This window comes from Bos javanicus, chromosome 14, assembly GCF_032452875.1.
Source record: "Bos javanicus breed banteng chromosome 14, ARS-OSU_banteng_1.0, whole genome shotgun sequence".
Lineage (NCBI taxonomy): Eukaryota > Metazoa > Chordata > Mammalia > Artiodactyla > Bovidae > Bos > Bos javanicus.
In genome coordinates, this window is record NC_083881.1 from 44516301 (window position 1) to 44539376 (window position 23076).

Below are 23076 nucleotides of genomic sequence, written 5' to 3' on the forward strand. Positions count from 1 at the left end.
ACAGGAGCCTGTAATTTCTGTGTTTGGTTTAGTCAGAGAGGTCATGAGAGACTTCTCTGAGCAGAAGGTGTGTGGACTTAAATTCAAAGGATGAATGCTGTACAGTAGAAACTAGCACAATTTTGTAAAGCAACTATACTCCAATAAAAATTTTTTAAATAAATAAAAAAATAAAACATTAAACCACACAAAAAAATACAATTGTGAAACGACTACCTTCTGAATTAGCTGTGAACTTGGATAGGTAAAAAGTATTTAAAAGTAATGAATATGTTAAGTAGGAGAAGGCAATGGCACCCCACTCCAGTACTCTTGCCTGGAAAATCCCATGGACAGAGGAGCCTGGTGGGTGGGCTGCAGTCCATGCGGTCGCTGAGAGTCGGACATGACTGAGCGACTTCACTTTCACTTTTCACTTTCATGCATTGGAGAAGGAAATGGCAACCCACTCCAGTGTTCTTGCCTGGAGAATCATAGGAACGGGGGAGCCTGGTGGGCTGCCGTCTATGGGGTCACACAGAGTCAGACACGACTGAAGTGACTTAGCAGCAGCAGCAGAATATGTTAAGTAGTTCTTTGTTGGCAATTCAAAAAGAATATGCTATTATCGCTAGAGGGGAAGGTAATGTAATAACTGTGCTGTTTTTGCAACTTCTGTGAATCTTAAACTATTCCAAAGTGAAAAGGTATTAGTTATATTCAAAAAGGTAAACAAATAAATATTTTCAAATATCAAAAAGAAGAAAACCCTAACAGAAAACAAAGAATGAATAGTAGTGGCCAGAAGATGAATATAAGAGAGAAAAACATTCTAGGCAGAGGGAACAGCTTTTGTGAAGGCCATGCATGCAAAGGAGCATTGCAGTCAGTGAATGGCTAAATCTCAGAGTTGAGGGCTGATAGAAGATGAGGCTGGAGAGGTTCATGTGAGCTGCTGCTGCTGCTGCTAAGTCGATTCAGTCGTGTCCGACCCTGTGGGACCCTATGACGGCAGCCCCCCAGGGTCCCCCGTCCCTGGGATTCTCCAGGCAAGAACACTGGAGTGGGTTGCCATTTCCTTCTCCAATGCATGAAACTGAAAAGTGAGAGTGAAGTCACTCAGTTGTGTCCGACTCTTCACGACCCCATGGACCGCAGCCTACCAGGCTCCTCCGTCCATGAGATTTTCCAGGCAAGAGTGCTGGAGTGGGGTGCCATCGCCTTCTCTGTCATGTGAGCTGGAAACCACACAAACCACACAAATCTTGAAGGCTGTGTGAGGGATTAAGGTTCGGATTAGGATTCACAGGGTTTCAGAAGAGCAAATAATGATTGTAAATAAGCATGTCATGACCAGATCTGTACTTTGAGAAAAAAGAAATCAGTCTCTCTGCATTTGGAAAAATTGACCAAAGATGGGCCACAGTTGGTATATTAGTTTTCTATGGCTGCTGAAAGAAATGATCACAAATTAGGCATTTAAAACAGTATCACATTTTTTGCAGGTTGGAGGTTAGGCCCAGCAAGGCTTAGAGGAGTTCTCTGTTCAGGATCTCACCAGACAGGGATCAAAGTATTGGTGCGGCTGAGGTTCTCATCACAAGCTCACAGGTTGTTGGAATTCGTTTCTTTCTCACCTCCAAGCCCCTCTGGTCTTTGAGCCAATAATTCCCCCAGGTCAAGTCCAATCTTTCCAACTTCCCCTTCTGCTACCTCTCTCTTATTTCCTCCTCTGTCTTGGGCTGGAAGCTCCACTTGAAAGGGTGCATGTGATGATGTTGAGTTCACTTGAATAATCCAGGATACTCTCTCTATTTTAAAGCCAAGCTCATTAATAACCTTCATTACATCTGCAGAGGCCATTTGCCATGTAATATAAGTCGAATCCCCAAGGACAGAGGAGCCTGGTGGACTACAGTCTATGGGGTCGCAGAGTCGGATACAACTGAGTGATGAAGCACAGCACAGAAGTTATTTATAGTCATGACACTGGGGACAAAGGTCATGGCCCAAATTCTGCCTGCTACACTTGATATTCCCAGGTAGCTCAGCGGTAAAGCATCCTCCTGCCAATGCAGGAGACACAGGTTCGATCCCTGGGTTGGGAAGCTCCCCTGGAGGAGGAAGTGGCAACCCTCTCCAGTATTCTTGCCTGGGAAATCCCACGGACAGAGGAGCCTGGTGGAACTACAGTTCATGGGGTTGCAAAGAGCTGGACACGACTTAGAGACTGAGTACTGTAATCTCTACACTTGATATAGGGATACCAGTTAGAAAGTTATTCTAATAGTTCAAGCAAGAGAGGTTGATTATCAGGACAAAAGTAATGTTGAAAGATATGGGGAGAAGTGTCTGTGTTAAGTGAATCTTGAGAAAGAAGGGAGAGAAAGGTAAAAAGGAACATTCTGAGGTCTTTCTTGCTTACAGAGTTGGATGGGTGGGGAGCTCACTACTTAACAAGGCAATTCGCTCCATTTTTGGACAGTTCTCATCATATATTCTCCTTCCCTGGACCTCGAGCCTTACTGCCCATTTCCAGCCCTTCTCTATCCTGCATTTCAAACTTAACCTGCTTATTCTTTTCTGCCTAGAGACAGCACCCCTCCAAATGCTGTTGGTCTCCTCCCATTATTGAGAACAAATGCCGAAGATCTGTTTCTCTAGTAATGTGTTTCTCATCATAGATAATGTATACATATGGCTTACAGCAATCCATTCAATACCAATATCTAAATCTAAGATAGTACATCCCAACCTTAGAACTAATCATGATTTATAAGTTATAGTTTATTCATCTTGATTATTTCAATGTATGTATTTTTTACTGAAAAGAGATAAAAATATACTCTTGTACAACCAAATTATTTTCCTTAGTGATATATGTTGGCAGTCCTTACATGTCACCATACATAGACTTTCTGGTTTGTTTAAAGAGTAGCACAATATTCTCTTTTTAAATGGATGTGCCATAATTTGTTTAACATGTCACTTATAGAGTGGCCAGTTTTTGCTGTTATAAGCAATGCTGTAATCCATATCTAGGTGCAAATGTCTTTGACTAGTTGTATGATATATCTCTAGGCTAACTTTCTAGAATTGAAATTCTTAGAATAAAAATTATATATGTCTAAAATTTTAATTATATACATTTAAAGTTATAACTGTTGCTGTAAACTGTCCTTCAGAAAGACTGTTGCTATATCTATATATAGCTTAATCTAGGAGTGTCAGGTGGAGAAGGACTATGACTTCAGTTAAAAGGAAATCCTCTCAATGAAAAAAACTGAGATTGGATCAAGATTATCTCCTAAAGTAGTTTTGAAAATGTAAGATTTAACAAATATGAAACATTTGTCCCAGTGCTTCTGGTACTGTGTTATCTACCGGGAACAGTATAATGGTATTGGAATAATTCAAAGAATAGGAATTGAGTCCTTTCCTCAAGTATCCCTTGGCCTGCTCAGTAAACATGAGGCTAGTGAAAAGCATTAAGGGAACATGGTGGGGGACTGATGAGTTCAAGGAAACTTTCTCATTTGAGCTGAGCCATTTTGATGAGCAGAATTTTGGAGGAAAAAAGTTCTTGTGGGATAGAACCCAGTCATAAAAAAAGAAAAAAATGGAATTCTGCCATTTGCAGTAATGAGGATGAATCTAGAGAATATTATACTCTGTAAAATAAATCAGACAGAGAAAGACAAATACTGTATGACATCACTTATATGTGGAATCTAAAAAATAAAACAAATGCATGTATATAGCAAAACAGAAACAGATTTAGAGGTACAGAGAACAAACTAGGGGTTACCAATGGGAAAGGGAAGGCGGGGGAAGAAGATAGGGGTGTGGGGTTTAGAGATACAAAGTGCTATGCATAAAATAAATAAGCTGCAAGACTATATCATTCAACATAGGGAATATAGTCAATATTTCATAATAACTATAAATGCAGTATAATCCATGTGGATTATATTTTGAAGGTTAAATGTTGACATACTATTAAAATGTGAATTTCTTCATATGCCAAAGGCAATCAACCACTCAGTTGTCTCTGTGGTTTATAAAGGTTTCTAGGAGTGACTGCTCTCTTCCAAAGAATTCCAAGACTTTGGACTCAGTGGAAAATTATTTCAAAGTGACAGCTACGGATCAAGTGAACAACTCCACTTATTTACTTTATGATATTAGAGTACGAGCTCGTGCTATCTCTTTCATCTGCAAGGCTTTCTTTTACTTCAAAAAGAATATTATAAACAAAAGTACTTCACAGGATGTGGAGATGAAAACAAGTTATGAAACCAGTTTATATGTGACAGTTTAGGAAGAATCATGTGGGATGAACAAATAATTCTTTTTTAGTTAAAAATTCCATATTTACACACAAGAGCATAGATGGGGAAACAATGGAAACAGTGAGAGACTTTATTTTCTTGGGCTCCAAAATCACTGCAGATGGTGACTGCTGCCATGAAATGAAAACATGCTTGCTCCTTGGAAGAAAAGCTATGACCAACCTAGACAGCATATTAAAAAGCAGAGACATTACTTTGCCAACAAAGGTCCATCTAGTCAAAGCTATGGTTTTTCCAGTAGTCATGTATGGATGTGAGAATTGGACCATAAAGAAAGCTGAGCTCCAAAGAATTGATGCTTTTGAACTGTGGTTTTGGAGAAGACTCTTGAGTCCCTTGGATTGCAAAGAGATCAAACCAGTCAGTCCTAAAGGAAATCAGTCCTGAATATTCACTGGAAGGACTGATGTTGAAGCCCCAATACTTTGGCCACCTGATGCGAAGAACTGACTCATTTGTAAAGACCCTGATGCTGGGAAAGATTGAAGGTGGGAGGAGAAGGGGATGACAGAGGATGGGATGGTTGGATGGCATCACTGACTCGATGGACATGAGTTTGAACAAGCTCCGGGTGTTGGAGATGGACAGGGAAGCCTGGTGTGCTGCAGTCCATGGGGTTGCAGAGAGTTGGACATGACTGTGCTACTGAACTGACTGAGTGACTGTACAATTACTGTCAAGTTGTTTTGAATTTCAAAACATCTTTAATTAGGTGGTCATATGGTCAGCTCAAATATTCCATAGTTTTAATGGACCTACACAGTTTTTCTTAATTGTAAAGTAATCTTTGTTCTCATCAAATCAGAGTAGTTGAGAACTATAAATTACTCCATCTAGTTTTTCAATAAGTTCATATTTCTTCACTCTGAATATTGATATGTATCTATTTAGTAGAGAAACAAATGGAAACATAGAAAGTCAGAATAGAAAGTCCACAATGAAGTCTACATAATTAAATTTGAAAAGTAATCTGATAAAAACTTAAAGAAAATATTTGGAAATCACTACATTGGCTTAATGTATTATAATTAGTCTTCTCTTGTTAAACATTAAAAATAGTTTGGAATAAGAAAATAAAGGTAGTTTCTTAAATAGGCTATTTCTTTTTTCAACTAAACACTTTTGTAAAGCTATGATTTCTTCTGTGAAAGTAGAAAGTCTAACTGTATTCTTTAAAAACCCTCTTCAAGGTTATGCCCCATAGCATATGAATAAATGGTAGTAGTAGTCTTTAATTAGGAAAATTTGATTACCTAAATTGTTAGTTCATGTTGCTATCGATATTAATAAAAAGAGCACAAATGTTAAAGCTTACAATAACAAACATTTTCTTACTTACATTTGATCCAAGTTACTAAGTCAATCCCACACTAAAAGCACAGTTACCGGGTCAGGGACATAAATGGTGGGAAGGGAACAGGCAATGACTCACCAGTGACAAAAACACAAATATTTATCCATCCCCACCATAGTTGAAAAATACATTGATGACTGAGTGATTTGAAAATAGCAATCTCCCTCCCACAAGGTCATTGGAGATGATCAAGCACACACGTTCTTCTTTGCTATCAAGCATTCCCTTCTCTTTCACTTCCCTTCTACTTCTCCCTTCTGCCCTGACACTACCAACCTATCCGTGGTCCTTTAGCTACTACCCCCAAAATGGGTGGATCAGTACTACTCATCCTTCATATGTCAGCAGCTGTGTCAGCCTGGTCTTCTGGGAAGCCAATGGCAAGGGTGCAAGAGGTTTATTTGGGGTGTTGTCTATGGAGAAAACAAGGAGAGGGAGCGGGAACAGATGGGGGTGGGGGGAGCCTCTAACTGCCATGCAGCCCTGACAGCTGTGGATGGAAAAGGAGGAGGAAGAATTGGTACCCAGAACCATAGAGAACAGCCAGGGTGGAGACAGTCTCAGTCAGAATGATGGGAAATAGCTGAGACAAAGTTTCCCATTGAAGAGCTTCCTTGTGATCAGGATGGGCAGCTTTAGGGTGTTCACCACTGGGGCGAACTCAAAGGAGTGACTTCTGGAGACCGGCAATCATCTCTGCTCCCCAAGAGATTTTCTTTCTCTTACTGTTTTAAAGTTGATGTACAGTTGATTTTAATCAACTATACTTGTGGGGCTTCCTGGACAGTTCAGATGATTAAGAATCTGCCTGCAATGTGGCAGACTGGGCTCTATCCTTGGGTCAGGAAGATCTCTTGGAGAAGGAATTGGCAATCCACTCCAGTATTCTTGCCTGAAAAATCCCATGGACAGAGGAGCCTGACGAGCTACAGTCCATGGGGTCTCAAAGAGTTGGACACCACTGAGAGACGAACACTTTCACTTACTTTTCGTAGTTGATTTATAGTATTTTGTTAGTTTCAGGTGTACAGCAGTGATTCAGTTAGATATAGTCCTTGTTCTCAATTCTTTCCACTATAGTTTATTACAGGATATTAAATATAGTTCCCTGTGCTATACAGTGAATCCTTGTTATTTTTTTACACGTGGTAGTGTGCACCTCTTAATCTCATACTCTCAATTATCCCTCCCCATTTTCCCTTTGGCAACCATAAAATTATCTTCTATGCCTAGGAGATTTTCTTAAGTGGAGACCTGAGAGAGGCATTCCTATGGCTCCACCAGAATTATCATCCTTATTCTGGACCAGCTCATGGTGCGTCCCAATCTGAAAGTCTGTGAGAACTCCCTGTTGGCTACAGAATAATGTCCAACGTGCGGCCTTGATATGGGATTCATTTACCTTGTCTGCTTTTAGCATACTCACCCTGGTTCCTGTTCTCCAGTCAGACAACTCCACACCATTCCTCAGTGCTCCAAAGCAGTGTGATATCTCTGAGATTTGCTCCAGCTGGCCTTCTACATGCATACTCTTCTTCTTAACTGCTCACAGTAGTACTCACCTTTCTACATCCACACCAACTGCTTCTCCTCTGAAGCATCTTTTGTGAATCATCCATTCAGGATGTAGATGATCAAGCAAACACGCTCTTTGTCATCAAGCATTCCCTTCTCTTTTACTTCCTTTATACCTTCCCCTTCCGCCCTGTCTGTATTGAGCAGTCTGTGGTCTTCTCGCACCTTTCCCTTGTGCCAAACATCCTATGCAGTGGTTTATTTGCCGTACATTTCTTTTATACTTTGTTTAACACATTTTCTTCAAAGATTTAGTGGACAAGGACTACGTTTCTAGGACCCTTCTGGGGTCTTGTGTATGTTATTTGTAATCTGATAAATATTTATTGAAAAGAAACTAACTCCAATACAAGAAAGGACATTTGTTTTTGAGAAGAGAGGATGGGGGAATGAAAGATGGAGTTATCCCAGCAACCTCAAAGACAATTCTGCACACATGTTCACCTCATCCTCTTTGCCTCTTGTGGAGAGATTCAAGATTCCGTTTTCTGGAACTAAAGTCATGGTGTGTTTACAAAAGAGCTAAGGGATGGGGAAGCACTTGGAGCTTCATTTTTAAGCAGCCCTTGCTTGCTTGCTTGCTCAGTGTCTGACTCTTTGTGACCCCATAGACTATAGCCTACCAGGCTAATCTGTCTGTGGGATTTCCCAGACAAGAATGTGGGAGTGGATTGCCATTTCCTTCTCCAGGGAATCTTCCTGACCCAGGAGTCGATCCTGTGTCTCCTGCATTGGTAGGTGGATTCTTTACCACTGAGTCACTTGATGATGTCATACAGCCCTTAGAGAGACTCATGTTTGCATTTTCTTATATAATTCTTCCCTTTTTTTCTTATGTATACCCATGTAGTCCAGAATTCTCCCATTTAGTTCTTAGTGAAGACTAGATGGCAAGTTTTCTCATGCCTCTTCTTGGTTATCTTTGGGTTCCCATCACCTGCCGAGGGCATGGCAGAGAGTGAGTGCAGAGTTAGTGGCTGCAATGAGCCACATCAGAGTTGTGTGCAGTAAGCAAGGAAGTGGGCACTCTGACCAAGGCAGAGATCTCATCAGTAGACAGTGAGTGCCAAGAAATCACAGAGAGAATTACAGATACCGAAAATGTAGCAGGAGGTGAAGGTATGGATGGCAGCATGCAGAAAAAAAAAATGGAGGCAGACAATTTGCAATGGTCAGTTGGATTGGATTATTTTTGGCCCCACAGAAGAGGTAAAAATATTCACTGGATCCAAGTTAAGCCTTTCTTGTGTGCTCATTTTTGCAAAGAGCCATCCTCATTTCTGTGATTGAGACAAAAAAGAAGGATGGAAGTAATTTCTGGCTACAAAGTAATCATAATCTTGTTTGGAACACATGTACAAACACATTAAATAGCTTAATTAAGATGGGGTAGAGTATGAATTTGAGTTTCTTTTTCCTTCTGCATTTAATTTTCTCATAAATCCTGATGGATTAAGCTACAAAATAGATTTCAAGTCTGTCAACTTTTCTCCATCTTCACATACAACCTTAGTCTTTCCCTCACTTGTACCCCTTGGGCCTGCAACAATCTCCTTGCTAGTGATCCTCACTCTAATTTTGTTCCCTTGCGGTCCACTGTCTGCACAGTAGCCATGGAGAGCTTTCAAAAAACACAAATCCTGTCTTATCATCTCCTGCCTAAAGCCCTCTTCATGGCTTCTGGATGCACTCGGTTTAAACACTAAGTTCCTACGTGATCCAGCACTAGCTTACCTCTAAGCTCCATCTCTGCCAAGCTTCCCATCATTTGCTACTCTCTGACCATACCTCCTGTCTTTTTTCCTTCTGGAAACTTCCATGTTTGGTCCCTCCTTGGGGCCTTTGCAGATCCATTCTGCCTGGAAAACTTTGCACCCTAACTTTGAAGGGCTGACTCCTTTCATTCCATTCAGTGTGTGTGTGTGTTAGTCGCTCAGTCACGTCCAACTTTTTGTGACCCCCATGGACTGTAACCTGTCAGGCTCCTCCATCCATGGGATTCTCCAGGAAAGAATTCTGAAGTGGGTTGCCATTTCCTTCTCCAAGGGGTCTTTCCGACCCAGGGATCGAACCCAGGTCTCCTACATTGCAGGCAGAGTCTTTATGGTTTGAGCCATCTCCTTCAGCCACTGAATCGTATCACCCCTTTGTGGATCTTCATAACACTTGAGAGCATCTAAAATAATCTTTTACTGTACATATGTTTGTTGTCTGTTCTCGCAGAGAATGTCAGCTCCCCAATATTAGAGATCTTGTTTGTCTTTTTCATTTTCATTCATTATTCCATTTCCTAGTTTATGCCTTGTGTGTGGTGGATTCTCTTTAAATAGTGGTTGAATGAATGAATGAAAAATATGAACTACTGGAAGACAAAAAAAGGAGAGTGTAGCTCAGAGTAGCATGGGAACATTCTTGGAGGAAGAAAGATGATTTTTAGATATGAAGAATGGCATGGGGCAGGAATGTGTACATTTTTGTCAAAGGGAACATTCTGGCCTGGATGGAGCGGAAAGTACACAGAACTAAGTATGGAGCATGTATCACATCAGAGTGGGCTCTGGATGGAATCAGAGGGGAAGGAAGGAAGGTCATTACCACCAAACAATACATACACATTTTGCCTCAGGTGCCAAAGCATTACAATTCCGCAATGCATCTAAGATTTAGGATGTCTATCATCTTTTTCCTAATTTCAACAAATCTGGAAAAAATTACAGTCCCCGAATCATGAACAAAATAAAAAACATTTAACAAGGCCCATATATTTCACAGTTATACTCATAATGATGATTTTGTTTTATTGTTTTGGCTCCCCTATTTCTCATGAAGTGATTCACTGTGTTGACAGAGCAGCTCCCTGAATTATTCAGTCTAAGAGTGGTTTTCATTTATTTGACATTTTATTTTCTTTCAGGAATGGATCTTATAGAATATGCATTTTTTTCCTTGAATGAAATAATATATATGAAGTACTTTGCAAACCATCAGGCACTATGGCAATGGAAGATGGAATGATTATTACCTCCAGAGGTCTTCAGGGACATAAACTACAGAAAGCATCAAGTCTCAGTGCCCTGGTTTTCTTGCTTTTTATTGCAATAAGATGGGCTATTTCATTATACCTGGAGATTATTTTTTTGCTGCAATTGAGAGGTAATCATGTTTTTCTGTATATCACCTGGTTACTAACTCCAACAAAATTAATGAAATTCATGTGCTTCTGAGAGAATTATCACGTGAACAATCGTATAACATATTGCTTGTTCAGGAAAAAAAAGAATGAAAATTTCTGCCACTTTAAAAAAGCACTTATTTGACTTGAATAGGGAAATGCAAATCAAAACCTCAGTGGGATAGCACCACACATCAGTCAGAATGGCTATCATCAAAAAGTTTAAAAATAACAAATGTTGGAGAGGATGTGGAGAAAGGGAGCCCTGGTACACTGTTGGTGGGAATGTAAATTGGTGCAGCCCCCATGGACAGTGGTATGGAGATTTCTCAGAAAACTAAACATAGAACTACTGTATGATTCAGCAATTCCACACCTGGATATATATCCAGAAAAAAACAAAGACACTAATTAAAAAAGAAACACATATCCCAATCTTTATAGCAACACCATTTACAATAGCCAAGACATGTAAGCAGCTTATCAACAGAGACTGGCTTAAGAAGATGTTATACACACGTACACACACAGAGAGAAATACTACTCAGCCATAAAAAGAATGAAATATTGTCATTTATAGCAACACGTATGGACTTAGAGAATATTATGTTTAGTAAAATAAATCAGACAAAGACATCCTATATGATATTACTTAGATGTGGAATCTAAAAAAATAATACAAATGAATGTATACACAGAACATCAACAGACTCACAGACGTAGAAAACAAATGTATGCTTACCAAAGGGGAGAGGGGAGGGGAAGGGACAAATAGAGGTATGGGATTAACAGATACAAACCACTATACATAAAATAGATAAGCAACCAGATTTACTGCAGAGCATAGGGAATTACACCCAATATCTTGTAACAATCTATAATGGGATGTAATCTACAAAATACCGGATCATTATGCTGTGCACCTGAAACTAACATGACGTTGTGAATTCACTATATCTCAATAAAAACAATAAAAAGTGCTTCTTCCTAAGCATCCCCTCTTGACACTTAGCATGGAATGTCTACATGTAGCATCAAGAAGAACAGTGGTTTCAGTGCTTCCCTAGTGGGCCAGTGGTTTAAAATTTGCTTTGCAATGCAGGGGACATGAGTTCTACCCCTGGTCTGGGAACTAAGATTTCACATCCTTGGAGCAACTAAGCTGGCACTGAACTAGAGAGTCCATGCACCACAATGAAAGATTCCGAATGATGCAACGGTGTTCCCTCATGCTACAACTAAGACCCAACGCAGCCACGTAAATAAATAAATATTTTTAAAAGAATGTATAAAAAAGATGAAGAATAGCGATTCCTATTAATTCCTAACGTTGCAATGTTGGGCTGCAACAACTGGGAGATTTTACTTTTGTGTGTTAATAGTGAAACTGCTGCACTAAAAAATTTAAAACACATACTAAAAAATAAACACATTTTCCAAAATAGGATCCATCACTCTCTTTGTCCTCCATAAATTAGTTCATGCTTCCTCAACATAATGTTAAAAAAAAATAGAAAGCATTATTACCCCGCAGGCTGATCACAGATTCTGTTTATTTATTTTTTGTTTCATCCATGACATTCTCTCCATCTGATCTAACCCATTTCATATCCACCCACATACTCCTTTCCTGTATCTCGTATAAAATTTTTTTAAATAGCGAAAATCACATATATTTGCCATTCTCCTGGATGCCATTCAATTATCTTTAGGCTTAGGGAAAAGATGTATTGTTCTAAAGTCAAAAATGAGAATTGACTGAACTGTCTTTTAGTTAAGGATTGAGAATAGAAGAGTTTTATAAAGAAATGAAAGTCTCTGGAATTTTGTTCTTTAGACTCAGAAAATGTTGTCCTTCATGGCGTTACATGAAGCATATCTGTTAAATCAGGATTTTCCTGATAAAAATGAACTTGGATTCTCTCGACAATTTGACATACTTGAATTCTGCTGGACTACTGTACATATAGCTAGAGGATCCATCTAAGAGTGGGTATTATAAATAAAAATTCAAAAATCCACTTGACTTTATTAGAACAGAGAGGATCCCCCAAATTTTCATCTAATGAAATGCAGTTTTATTAACTACTCTATATTTTTAACAGCCAGCTTGCTGTATTCATTGTGATTCAGTTTGTGCCTCTGCTGCCATCGTAAATCACTTGTTATGCTTCACTGGTTTGTAATACCAGCATAACCTTTTGCTGTCTCTTGCTGTCAAAACATCCCAATCTGAGTTGATGCAATTTCATTTAACATGTGTGCATCCCTCTCTAACCTACAGAGTTGCAGAATAATTGACTGCATCTGAGAAGTTCTTTCACCAAATACCTGTAATAATTAAAACTCTAAATATATGGAAAATCCTCGACAATAGTGTTAATCATTCAGAACTTCTTTTCACAGGCCTAGCAAACAAGATGTGAACTGTGTAGAATGGCTAGTCAAAGATGGATGAATAAAGGAAGCTTTATTTGCTAAGTATTCCTAAGGATCCCATCTATGAGCCAGCTAAAAGATGATTAGTTGGATTTATTAGTGGTTCCCATACCAGTGGCAGACTGGCATGAAAGACCCACATTTCCAGGCCTCATGAAATGGTCACTCATTTATAGGGCCTGAAGCAAAAATGATTCCATACTATTTTCCATATAGATTGCATGCATACTTGCATTGTTTTTTCCCTGGCTATTTTGTAAAACAGATCTTCTCCAGATGCTTGGATCACACTTGCCAAATAGGTGCTCGATCCAAGGGTCTCTGGTATTTCACACCAATCACTGTTAGGAAGATAGTCTGAAGGGCATAAAAGCTGAATGTGTAGAAGAGATTTAACTAACAGTGTAGTCTTTTAATCTCTTACCTGACACTTGAAACACGATATGATATATTTTGGCTGAGAAGTGTTTTCTTCTCGTTTTCTATTTTTATAAATATATTATCAGAGAGGGACACAGGAAATCCGTAACAACTCAGCCTAAACTGCTTGGAGACAGGGCTAGAAATTAAGTTTCTAGCAGGAAACCACATGTATTTTGAAATCCGGTATAATATGCATCAAAATTATCTCTTCCTCTTCTCTATCCCACAGCATATAGTGACTACTATATCCTTTTACTAGAGAAATAGGCTGTTTTTTCTCTTGTTCATAAGGGTATATGAGGAGTCTTTATAATGAAATGAACTGCTTGGCTGGTAATGAAGCATTTGCTTTCCTGATGTGCTTTCCAACCACTCAGATTCTTAGAGAAAACTCAATTTGCCTTTTATTATCCCTCATTGGATATAGAGTCAGATTTCATTATTTTTTATCTATAGTTTCCTTGGCCATATCAAAGATGCAACCTGGGAACCAATTTTCAAAAAATAAAAAAGGGCTCGAGGCCTTTGATTGCTTCTAATATTGAAATACACTGGAAGCACAGAAAAAGAAAGACGTTTGCTTTTGCTTGTCTAGGAAAGCAGTGTAATGTCATTGAAGAAGGACCTCAGATCCATCACAACATTTCTGCAGGAAAATTGGACTTATCCCTGATGCGTGGCTGCGTGCCAAGGACCTAGATTAGAAGTACAAAATACACAGTTTCTGCTCTGTGATGATTTTCTCTGCCACAAAGGAAGCCAAATGAGCTCATGATATGTATTATGTATCTTCTTTATGGGCGCACATTTATTTATTTATTTTTACATTTTATTTCTTCATTTTTGGCTGTGCTGAATCTTCACTGGTGCTTGTAGACTTCCCCTAGTTAGGTCGAGCAGGGGCCACTCTCTAGCTGCAGCGCGCAGGCTTCTCATTGCGGTGGCTTCTCTTGTTGCAGAGCACAGGGCCTTCAGTGGTTGTGGCACAGGCTCAGTAGTTGCAGCGCATGGCTTAGAAGATATCCTGTGGCATGTGGGATCTTCCCAGACCAGGGATCGAACCTGTATCCCTTCATTGGCAGGCTGATTCTTAGCCCCTGGACCACCAGGGAAATCCATATGGGCACACATTCAGTCTGTGCCATATAAAGGGTAAATGAGCATGAGCCCTAGCACCATGGCCTGAAGGAAAGGAGGACGGACCTTTGTCCACTCATGATAAGAGGATGCTTTAACAATAGGGTGGGGAGGGAGGTGGGAGGGGGGTTCAGGATGAAGGGACAGATGTATACCTGTGGCTGATTCATGTTGGTTGATGTATGGCAAAAACCATCACGATATTGTAAAGTAATTATCTTCCAATTAAAATAAACTAATTACAAAAAAGAAAATGGGAAAAAGCTGAAAGAAAATACACAGCAGTTACAAGGTTTTCCTTCCATTCACTGATCCACAGAGACAACAAATGTAGCACAGAGACAGTAAATGAAACACAGAGACCGCACATGTGGCACTGATGGTGTGCTTGAATATCATAAATATTTCTCCAGGTCTCCTAGGAATGCTGTTTCATGAAGTTGTACATGGAATATATTCTAGAGGGTAAGAGAAGAAAACATAAACAGTAATTCTTTAATTCTTTTATATAATTGCATTTATGCTGCTGCTGCTAAGTCGCTCCAGTCGTGTCTGACTCTGTGCAACCCCGTAGACGGCAGCCCACCAGGCTCCCCCGTCCCTGGGATTCTCCAGGCAACAACACTGGAGTGGGTTGCCATTTCCTTCTCCAATGAATCAAAGTGAAAAGTGAAAGTGAAGTCACTCAGTCATGTCCAACTCTTAGCAACCCCATGGACTGCAGCTTACCAAGCTCCTCCGTCCATGGGATTTTCTAGGCAAGAGTACTGGAGTGGGGTGCCATTGCCTTCTCCATTGCATTTATGAGTCTTCCTTAAAACTCAGCATTCAAAAAAATAAGATCATGGCATCCAGTCTCATGACTTCATGGCAAATAGATGGAGAAACAATGGACACAGTGAGAGTCTTTATTTTGGGGGGCTCCAAAATCACTGCATATGGTGGCTGCAGCCATGAAATTAAAAGACACTTGCTCCTTGGAAGAAAATCTATGACCAACCTAGATAGTATATTAAAAGCAGAGGCATTACTTTGCCAACAAAGATCTGTATAATCAAAGCTATGGTTTTTTCAGTGTCATGTATGGCTGTGAGAGTTGGACCATAAAGAAAGCTGAGTGCCGAATAATTGATGCTTTTGAACTGCGGTGTTGGAGAAGACTCTTGAGAGTCCCTTGGACTGCAAGGAGATCCAACCAGTCCATCCTAAAGGAAATCAGTCCTGAATATTCACTGGAAGGACTGATGCTGAAGCTGAAACTCCAGTACTTTGGCCACCTGATATGAAGAGTCAGCTCTTCACATCAGCTCTTGTCAGCACCAACCCTGATGCTGGCAAAGATTGAAGGCAGGAGGAGAAGCGGACGAGAGAGGATGAGATGGTTGGATGGCATCACTGACTTGATGGACATGAGTTTGAGCAAGTTCTAGGAATTGGTGATGGACAGGGAAGCCTGGCGTGCTGCAGTTCATGGGGTCACAAAGAGTTGGACATGACTGAGCAACTGCACTGAAGTCTGAATTGAGTCTTCCTATATGCCAGGCATAAAGAATTATAGGTGTAACATCATCACTAACTTTAGAACACATGGTCAGATGAGTTTACCTGAAGAAAGTCTTGTAAACATGTAACTAGGATGAATGTGATAAATGTGGGGGAAAAACTGTATCTAAGGTGCTATGGAAATAAAGGCAGGAGTAATTCACCCTATTTATTGGAGTGGGGGATGTTCCCTAAGATACCCCCTACTTCCCTTTGCTACTCATTTTCTTTAGAGTACTTCCCATCACGTGATATAGTACATGTTGTTTATTAAGTTTTTTTTTTTTTTTGACAGTGAGCACTAGCCACATCAAAATGTTACATAGACCCTCTGAGAATAGGCACTTTTCAATTTTATTTACAGCTATATCCTAGTGTCTGGGACTGTGGTTGTCATATAGACATTGCCAAATAAGCCTTTGTTGAGTGAATGAAAGGCATGCCAGCTATGTGCCAGATTCTGTATTAGATGCTAGACAAACAATGGTGAATACTACTCACGGTCAACCTGACCATAGGCAGCTTGCCTTCTAAGAGGGGAGAGGTAGACAATACACAAAGAAGTGTGATGATTTCACACACAGATGGGTGCTAATGATACAACAGAAGAGGAGACGTCATAGAGGGAGAAGAGGGATGTCGCTTAACTAAGAGGACAGAAAAGGCCTCTCTGAGATGGTGACGCTGGAATTGATATGAGATTGTGAGGCCCAGGAAGCCGCATGCTGATACAATGAAAGAGAACATCATCAAGGGGAAGAAAGAGCAAGTTCAGGTCCTAAGAAGGGAATTATGGAGAGCCAAACAGGCCAGTGTGTCCAGAAGTAAGGGGTGAAGGACTGGCAAGTCCAACTTTTATCCTGGATACAAGCAGAAGATGCCAGCACACTTACAGCAGGGGAATGACATAACCTGATTTATGTCTCAGAAAGTAAGTTTGCAGAGTTGTTCACGTTTATTCTGCAGAAGGTGGTGGTGGAAGAGGGTCAGGGAGGCCTTGTCCAAGTGGAGGAGAGATGTGAGGGCAGCTTTGACTAAGGCTGTACTGGTGGGGGGAACTGACAGGCCTTGAAGAAGCATTTAAGGAGGTGATGAACACTGAGTGGACAGCAGAGGGTAACAAATGGGTTGGTTTTAGTTAAGTAGAAAATATCACTAGGACATTATAGGAGGTGAGGACTAACGATGAGCTTCCCAAGGTCTGTTCTTTGGAAGTTTGAATTGATGAGCTAGTGAGGAGGAGTAATCTGGAAATTACAGGCAGATAGGATACTGGAATTTGATCCCTGTGGCTGAGATGTGTGGGGCAGAAAGGAGAAACTAGGAGGAGAGGTCACTTAAGCAGCCTGCAGTTGAAAGTGATTAAAAAAAATGACACTGGAAAGAAAAACACCTGAGAAACGTTAAAGAAAATTGGTAGCCCAACAATCCCGCCAAGACGCTACCGAAACAACCACTCCATTAATCAAATGCAGAGGAAAGTCTTTTACCCCTGGGTGGAGCCTCACATAGACAAAGTAGCCAATAGACGGACTGCATTTCCCACATTTTAGAGCCTCCCAGGAGGCGCTGGTGGTAAAGAAGCCATCTGCCAGTGCAGGAGACTTAAGAGAAAAGGGTTTGATCTTTGGGTCGAGAAGATCCCCTGGAGGAGGAAATGGCAAACCATTCCATTATTCTTGCTTGGAAAATTCCAAGGACAGAGGAGCCTGGCGGGCTACAGTCTATGGGGTCACAAAGAGTTGGACATGACTGAATGTGCACACATGCACATTTTAGCTAGATTTTTTAATGCTACAGACAGAAAACTTTCTTCAAGGATTGGATGTAATGGATGAAGAAAGGGGAAAAAAATCTGGATTTGATTTCAAATTTGGTTCCAAATTGATGGGGCACTAATACAGTGCTACCATATATGACCTGAGAAACCAGGGGGAGATAAAAGGTTAAGACACTAATGAGAGGAAGTCATTTCATAGGAAAACTATTAATAATTAAAAACCTTTACCTTTGGCTTGGAAAATGTTTTCAAGTTTATATTTAAATATGAGGGTGTGGCTGGGTTGGGTAGATCCCCTGGAGGAGGGCATGGCAACCCACTCCAGTATTCTTGCCTGGAGAATCCCATGGACAGAGGAGCCTGGTGGGCTAGAGTCCATGGGATCGCAAAGAGTTGGACACAACTGAAGTGACTTGGCACTTGGCACATGAGGGTGTGGTATTCGGGAAGTTCATTTAAATATGAATTAAAAAGGTATAAATAGGACTTAGGAGATGCTAGAAAGCTACTTTATTTCCCAGCACTGATTCTTCATTGCAAATGGGCCACTTTCTCAATTCTTCTGTAAGTATGATCTTTCTTGAGCCTTCCTACAAAAATTACGGGAAGAAGCTGTCTTTGTGTTCAGTATCATGAAAAATGATTTAAGAGGTCAACAAAGCTATAATTAAGCTCATCTATTTATTCATTCAACACATATGCATTACACTGAAGTCGAAAAGTGTGTGATAAATATTTAAATATCTTTGAGATCAGGAACCATATCCGATGTATCTTTCTATCCCTTACAGACCTGAGCACCACTTTATAAATTAAACCAATGAGTCTGGCAGAGGGAAAGGTGACAGCAGCTAGAGTAATTTAGTGAAGTTCCATGGACAAAGTAGAATTTTAACTTGTCCTTTAAATGGCAACCCACTCCAGTACTCTTGCCTGGAAAATTCCATGGACTGAGGAGCCTGGTAGGCTACAGTCCATGGGGTTGCAAAGAGTCGAACACGACTGAGTGACTTCACTTTTCACTTTTGCAAAGAAATAGTCTATGTAGACATTAAAAGAGGTAAGGGGTTCAAGTATTAGTAAATTTGGAAGTAAGATTTGCCTTCTAATTCAAAAGTGGACAGACTTAAGATTATTCATACATTCAACAATTGGCCTAGTACCCACTCTGTTCGAGGCATTGTGCCATATTTTAAGCATGCATTATAAAATGAAATATTCACAGTTTCTGCCCTGGTAAAACTTGAAGCCCAGGAAGGGACATAGATAAACAAACAAATAAATAAACAATTGATAAACAAAACAAAAATAAAAGAAATCAATTTTTTTCTTGTGATGAGAACTTTTAAGACCTATTCTTTTAAGAGACTTTCAAATATCCAATACAATATTATTAACTATAATTATCATGTTGTACATTACATCCCCAGGATTTATTTATTTTATAACTGGAAGTTTGCACCTTTTGTTACAAAAAATTTGTAACCAGACTGTAATGATTGTTAACTAGACTTACTGGGATCATTTCACAATATATACATATATCGATTCATTATGTTGTGCATCTGAAACTAATATGGAAAAAGAAAAAAATCCAGGTTGTTCTGACAGAAAATAATGACAGACTTTTTGATCATGGTGATTAGGGAAGCTCTTTCTGAGAAATAGCATTGAATTTGATGAAAATCAAAGACAACCATCCTCAGAGCAGAGCATTTTCTGTGGGAAGAAAAGCAGCGAGGAGGTTGCAGGCAGGGAACAACAAGCAAAAGCTGTGAGACAGAACGTATCTTGGCTCTTTGGTGACTGAAAGGAGGATTTATAGCTCAATTTTGAGGCTTGGTTTTAAATAAAAATGGGATATCTGAGTGGAGATCTCCTAAAATAAAGGAAATTAATAGCTTTAAAGGGGATGAAAAGTCAGTGGTAAAACTCATTCATTGTATAAATATGCACTGAGTCATTCTAGACATTGGGAAGGCCGTAGTAAGAAGTTTGGACTCTAGAAGAGGAAGACAAATCAGAAAACAAGTAACTCAATAAACACTTTAGTTTCAGACCATGATAAGGTGCTACAAAGATGACACAATATCATGGGGGTGATAATGACTGCTTTCAATAAAGAAGTCATAGAAGGCACCTAGGGAGAAGACACTGGCTGCATAGCCTGCAGTGAAGGGATTTCCACAGAACTTGTGCAAAGGTCCTGAGATCTACAGTTCTGTGCAGACCTTTCCGTTGGCACAAAGGCTGGGAGTATTCTCATGATCCCTCTATCTCACAGCACATGGGCACCGCTCACTCCATCCCATCTTAGCCAGTTCATCATCTTCAGGAAGCCAAAGTCATCCTTGTATTCTGCATCTCCTCTTGCTCCTTGGCTCTTGGTCTCTCTGTCACCCGGTGCAACTTATCTTCTCACCCCAGCTAACACTGCTAGCAACGTCTTCTCCTTCTTGAGGTGGGGACAGTGAAGTTCTGTGGGCTGCAAGTTGGGAGGAGGTGCAAACAATCAAGAGCAGGAACCCTGCGTGGTCAAAGAGGTCACGTCAGGAAATGGGTGTGTGTAAATACAAGCTTGGGCAGAGTTCACTGACAAGCCTGAGATTCGGTTCAATAACATGTCACTGAGTTCCTCTGGTGGGGCTCTGAGCCAAGTGCTTGCATCTTCCTGACATATGTGGGAACGTTTTACTGAGAAAGTGAGCTCTAAATGTGGAACCAATGCCTGGGCAAGTGTATGGTTCTCCATGTACAGATAAGAATAAAGTGGAGAATTATGTTCTCAAAGATAAGCTGAGGCTTTATCAAGTTACAATGAGAGATGAACTCTGAGCTGGTATCTGATTGCTATGTAATGAGAAGCTATATAAAATATACAAATATATTTTTCTTCATAGAATTAAAGAATCAGACTCAATAACCATTAATTGAGCCACTATCAAATTGGAAAAGGAATTTAATTCTTCCAGCAGTCCTTTGCAATAACTCTAATTTCCCCCATGCTACTGGCAAGGGGTGGGGAACAGCCCCACACCCTGGACACGCTCTAGAAAGAGGCATCGCAGGTGTGTGGATGCAGGTTGTCTGACAACAGATCCTGGGGTCATCTCTCGAGACACGAACTCCTGCTCAGCACAATGGCAGCATGTTGGGAGACAGCCGGGGAAGAGTCCAGAGCAGCGATGGTTACGCCTGGTTAGGAGCATAAGTTAGAATCTCATTGTCACTTCTTTCTGGCCCAGGGAGTTTGGGTTAGTAATTGTATCTTCCTAAGCCTCAGGTTCCGCATCTCTAAAATGGGGCTAATATTAAAACCTACCTCGCAGGGTTGTTTCAGGACTAAATTAGCTTCTTAAGTCAAGGGTCTGAAGTTATGCCTGGTACTCTTAGCACTCAACAATGCGAGCTAGCTTTCATCATCTCAGAGGAGAGAATTTAGCACGTAGGGTGCTCTTTTTAAGCTCAGTCATATTGGACGGAGGGCTGGGCTCTATGTGCCGCTGCCCTCGAGACAAGGTGCTCCTTGCTCTCGGGCCCTCTCCATGGACAATGAGCACCCCAGTCACCCTCATTAAAACATACATTTCCCGTGTCTGCAGCCAGGGACAGAAATGCCAGGGGGGTATGAGTGACAGTCAGCAGCGCTTGCTGACAACCTGAAATCTCCTGTTGGAGAACATTGAGGCTTCCAGCTATAGAGCCTCACGTTGGAGTCAAAGTGCTGCCTTTTTAACATAATCTCCGCCCTCCTGTCCCTTTTAGATGTCTGAGTAGGATGATTCACATAAATATCCCACACACCATCTCAGAACATTTAAATGTGAACTTTGAATGGGGCTCTTATTAAGACAAAATTCATTTCTAATTCAATTTAAATTTTATTTTGCATGCTTTACCCCATCCAACGTCCGGCCTGATAAATTATGTTAAAAAAAAAGTTAAAAATAAGCGAGTCACGTGATCTTTGAAGTCAGAAAATGCATCAGAAAAGAAAAAAAGGGAAGTGAATTGTTCTAAGTATACCAGAAAGGCCTTATGTGTTCAGAAACTCATTTCTTCTTCTCCAAATCAATGTGCAGTGATCAGCACAGAGAACTATCAGAGAACTGTTGAATATAAAGCACAGAAGATAACGGCAGTGATTACAACAGGCAATTGTGCAGCTGTGGTGTCATCCCCTCCCCCTCAGCCTGATCCCCTCCATCAGATTGGTTGCTATGTTAATATTCTTAGGCTTAAAAGACCAGAATTAATGCCTTCAGTTTTGTCTCTGATGTGTTGGTTTTCTGTCAAAAATTCCTGACAGAATTAACAGCTGATGAATCAGGGTAATTAGAGATAGAGCAGTGCCGCCTTGGAATCACTGACATACCGTCCTCTCCTGCTTGGATGCAGGGCCTTGGCCTAAGAAACCCTCCCTCCTCATTCTTCTACAGGGCAACAATTGTCAGCTATAAATAGGCCATCAGTTATTTTTTTCTTTGGATCATGAATATGGAGGATGATCTTCCTGTGGTCTGATGAACAACAGCAACTACTACAAAGAAAGCAGATGAAATCCAGGGAGGCAACTGAAGGAGGTGTTGCAATACCTGCTAGAAACTGACAACATTTAAATTAAGAAGAATCATAGCATAATCATTTGGTGACTTCTTTCTTTGATGATGATGAAGTGGTTTTCTGTTAATAGAGAGAATCTGTGAAATAAGCAAAGCTCCTCCAGAGAGTGTTCCAGTTCATTCAGCCTTATAGAAAATAAGAGAAGTATGTTGGGAGGTAAGATGACTGAAACACAGGAAGTTGACTGCTGGAGACCTGAAACCTTAGCATTTTCGTGTGGAGTCCCAGACTCTGCCCCTTCGCCACTTGATCTCTGCCTTTTCCTCCTCAGTCTTCACTCCTAAAGAGGAAAGTGGAGGAAGAGAGAAAGAGAAAGCATGATACAAGTGTCTGTGTGCCAATAAAGAGAGCACCTACTTCATGCTCACAAATCATTCATCTAGATGACCTTTCTTTTTTCATCATTTTCTTAGAACAGTTGAGATTTCAGTTTGGCTCCTGTCAGTAGCTGGAATCTTCCTAATCCAAACCTACTTCTGGTTTCTAGTCCCCAGTTGGTTACCCTCATGTCAATTTCTTTACTTACCTGTGAGAAATTCACTTAAATCCTGAAAAGATTTTCAGAAGGATAAAATACTATCATGGAACCCCTGGGAGTTAAGCTGTGATCATGGTGTATATGGGGGTTTCCTGAAGCTCAGTAGGTGAAGGCCATATTCTAGGTTCTCAGACCTGTCTGTACTTCTGAGAGCCCTCTGCT

At 40.4% G+C, this 23076-nt stretch overlaps 1 long non-coding RNA gene across 2 annotated transcripts; it reads right to left on the reverse strand.

Moving 5' to 3' along the window:
• Window positions 1-19785: 19785 nt before the first annotated feature.
• LOC133260578 (uncharacterized) lies at window positions 19786-23075 on the reverse strand. 2 transcript variants are annotated; one of them, XR_009740874.1, is made up of 3 exons: window positions 22903-23075; window positions 22349-22656; window positions 19786-20280 (listed from the first exon to the last, which is right to left on the reverse strand). It is a non-coding gene; the product is annotated as an uncharacterized LOC133260578 (long non-coding RNA). The 2 variants fall into 2 exon arrangements; XR_009740873.1 differs by lacking the exon at window positions 22349-22656.
• Window position 23076: the final 1 nt, after the last annotated feature.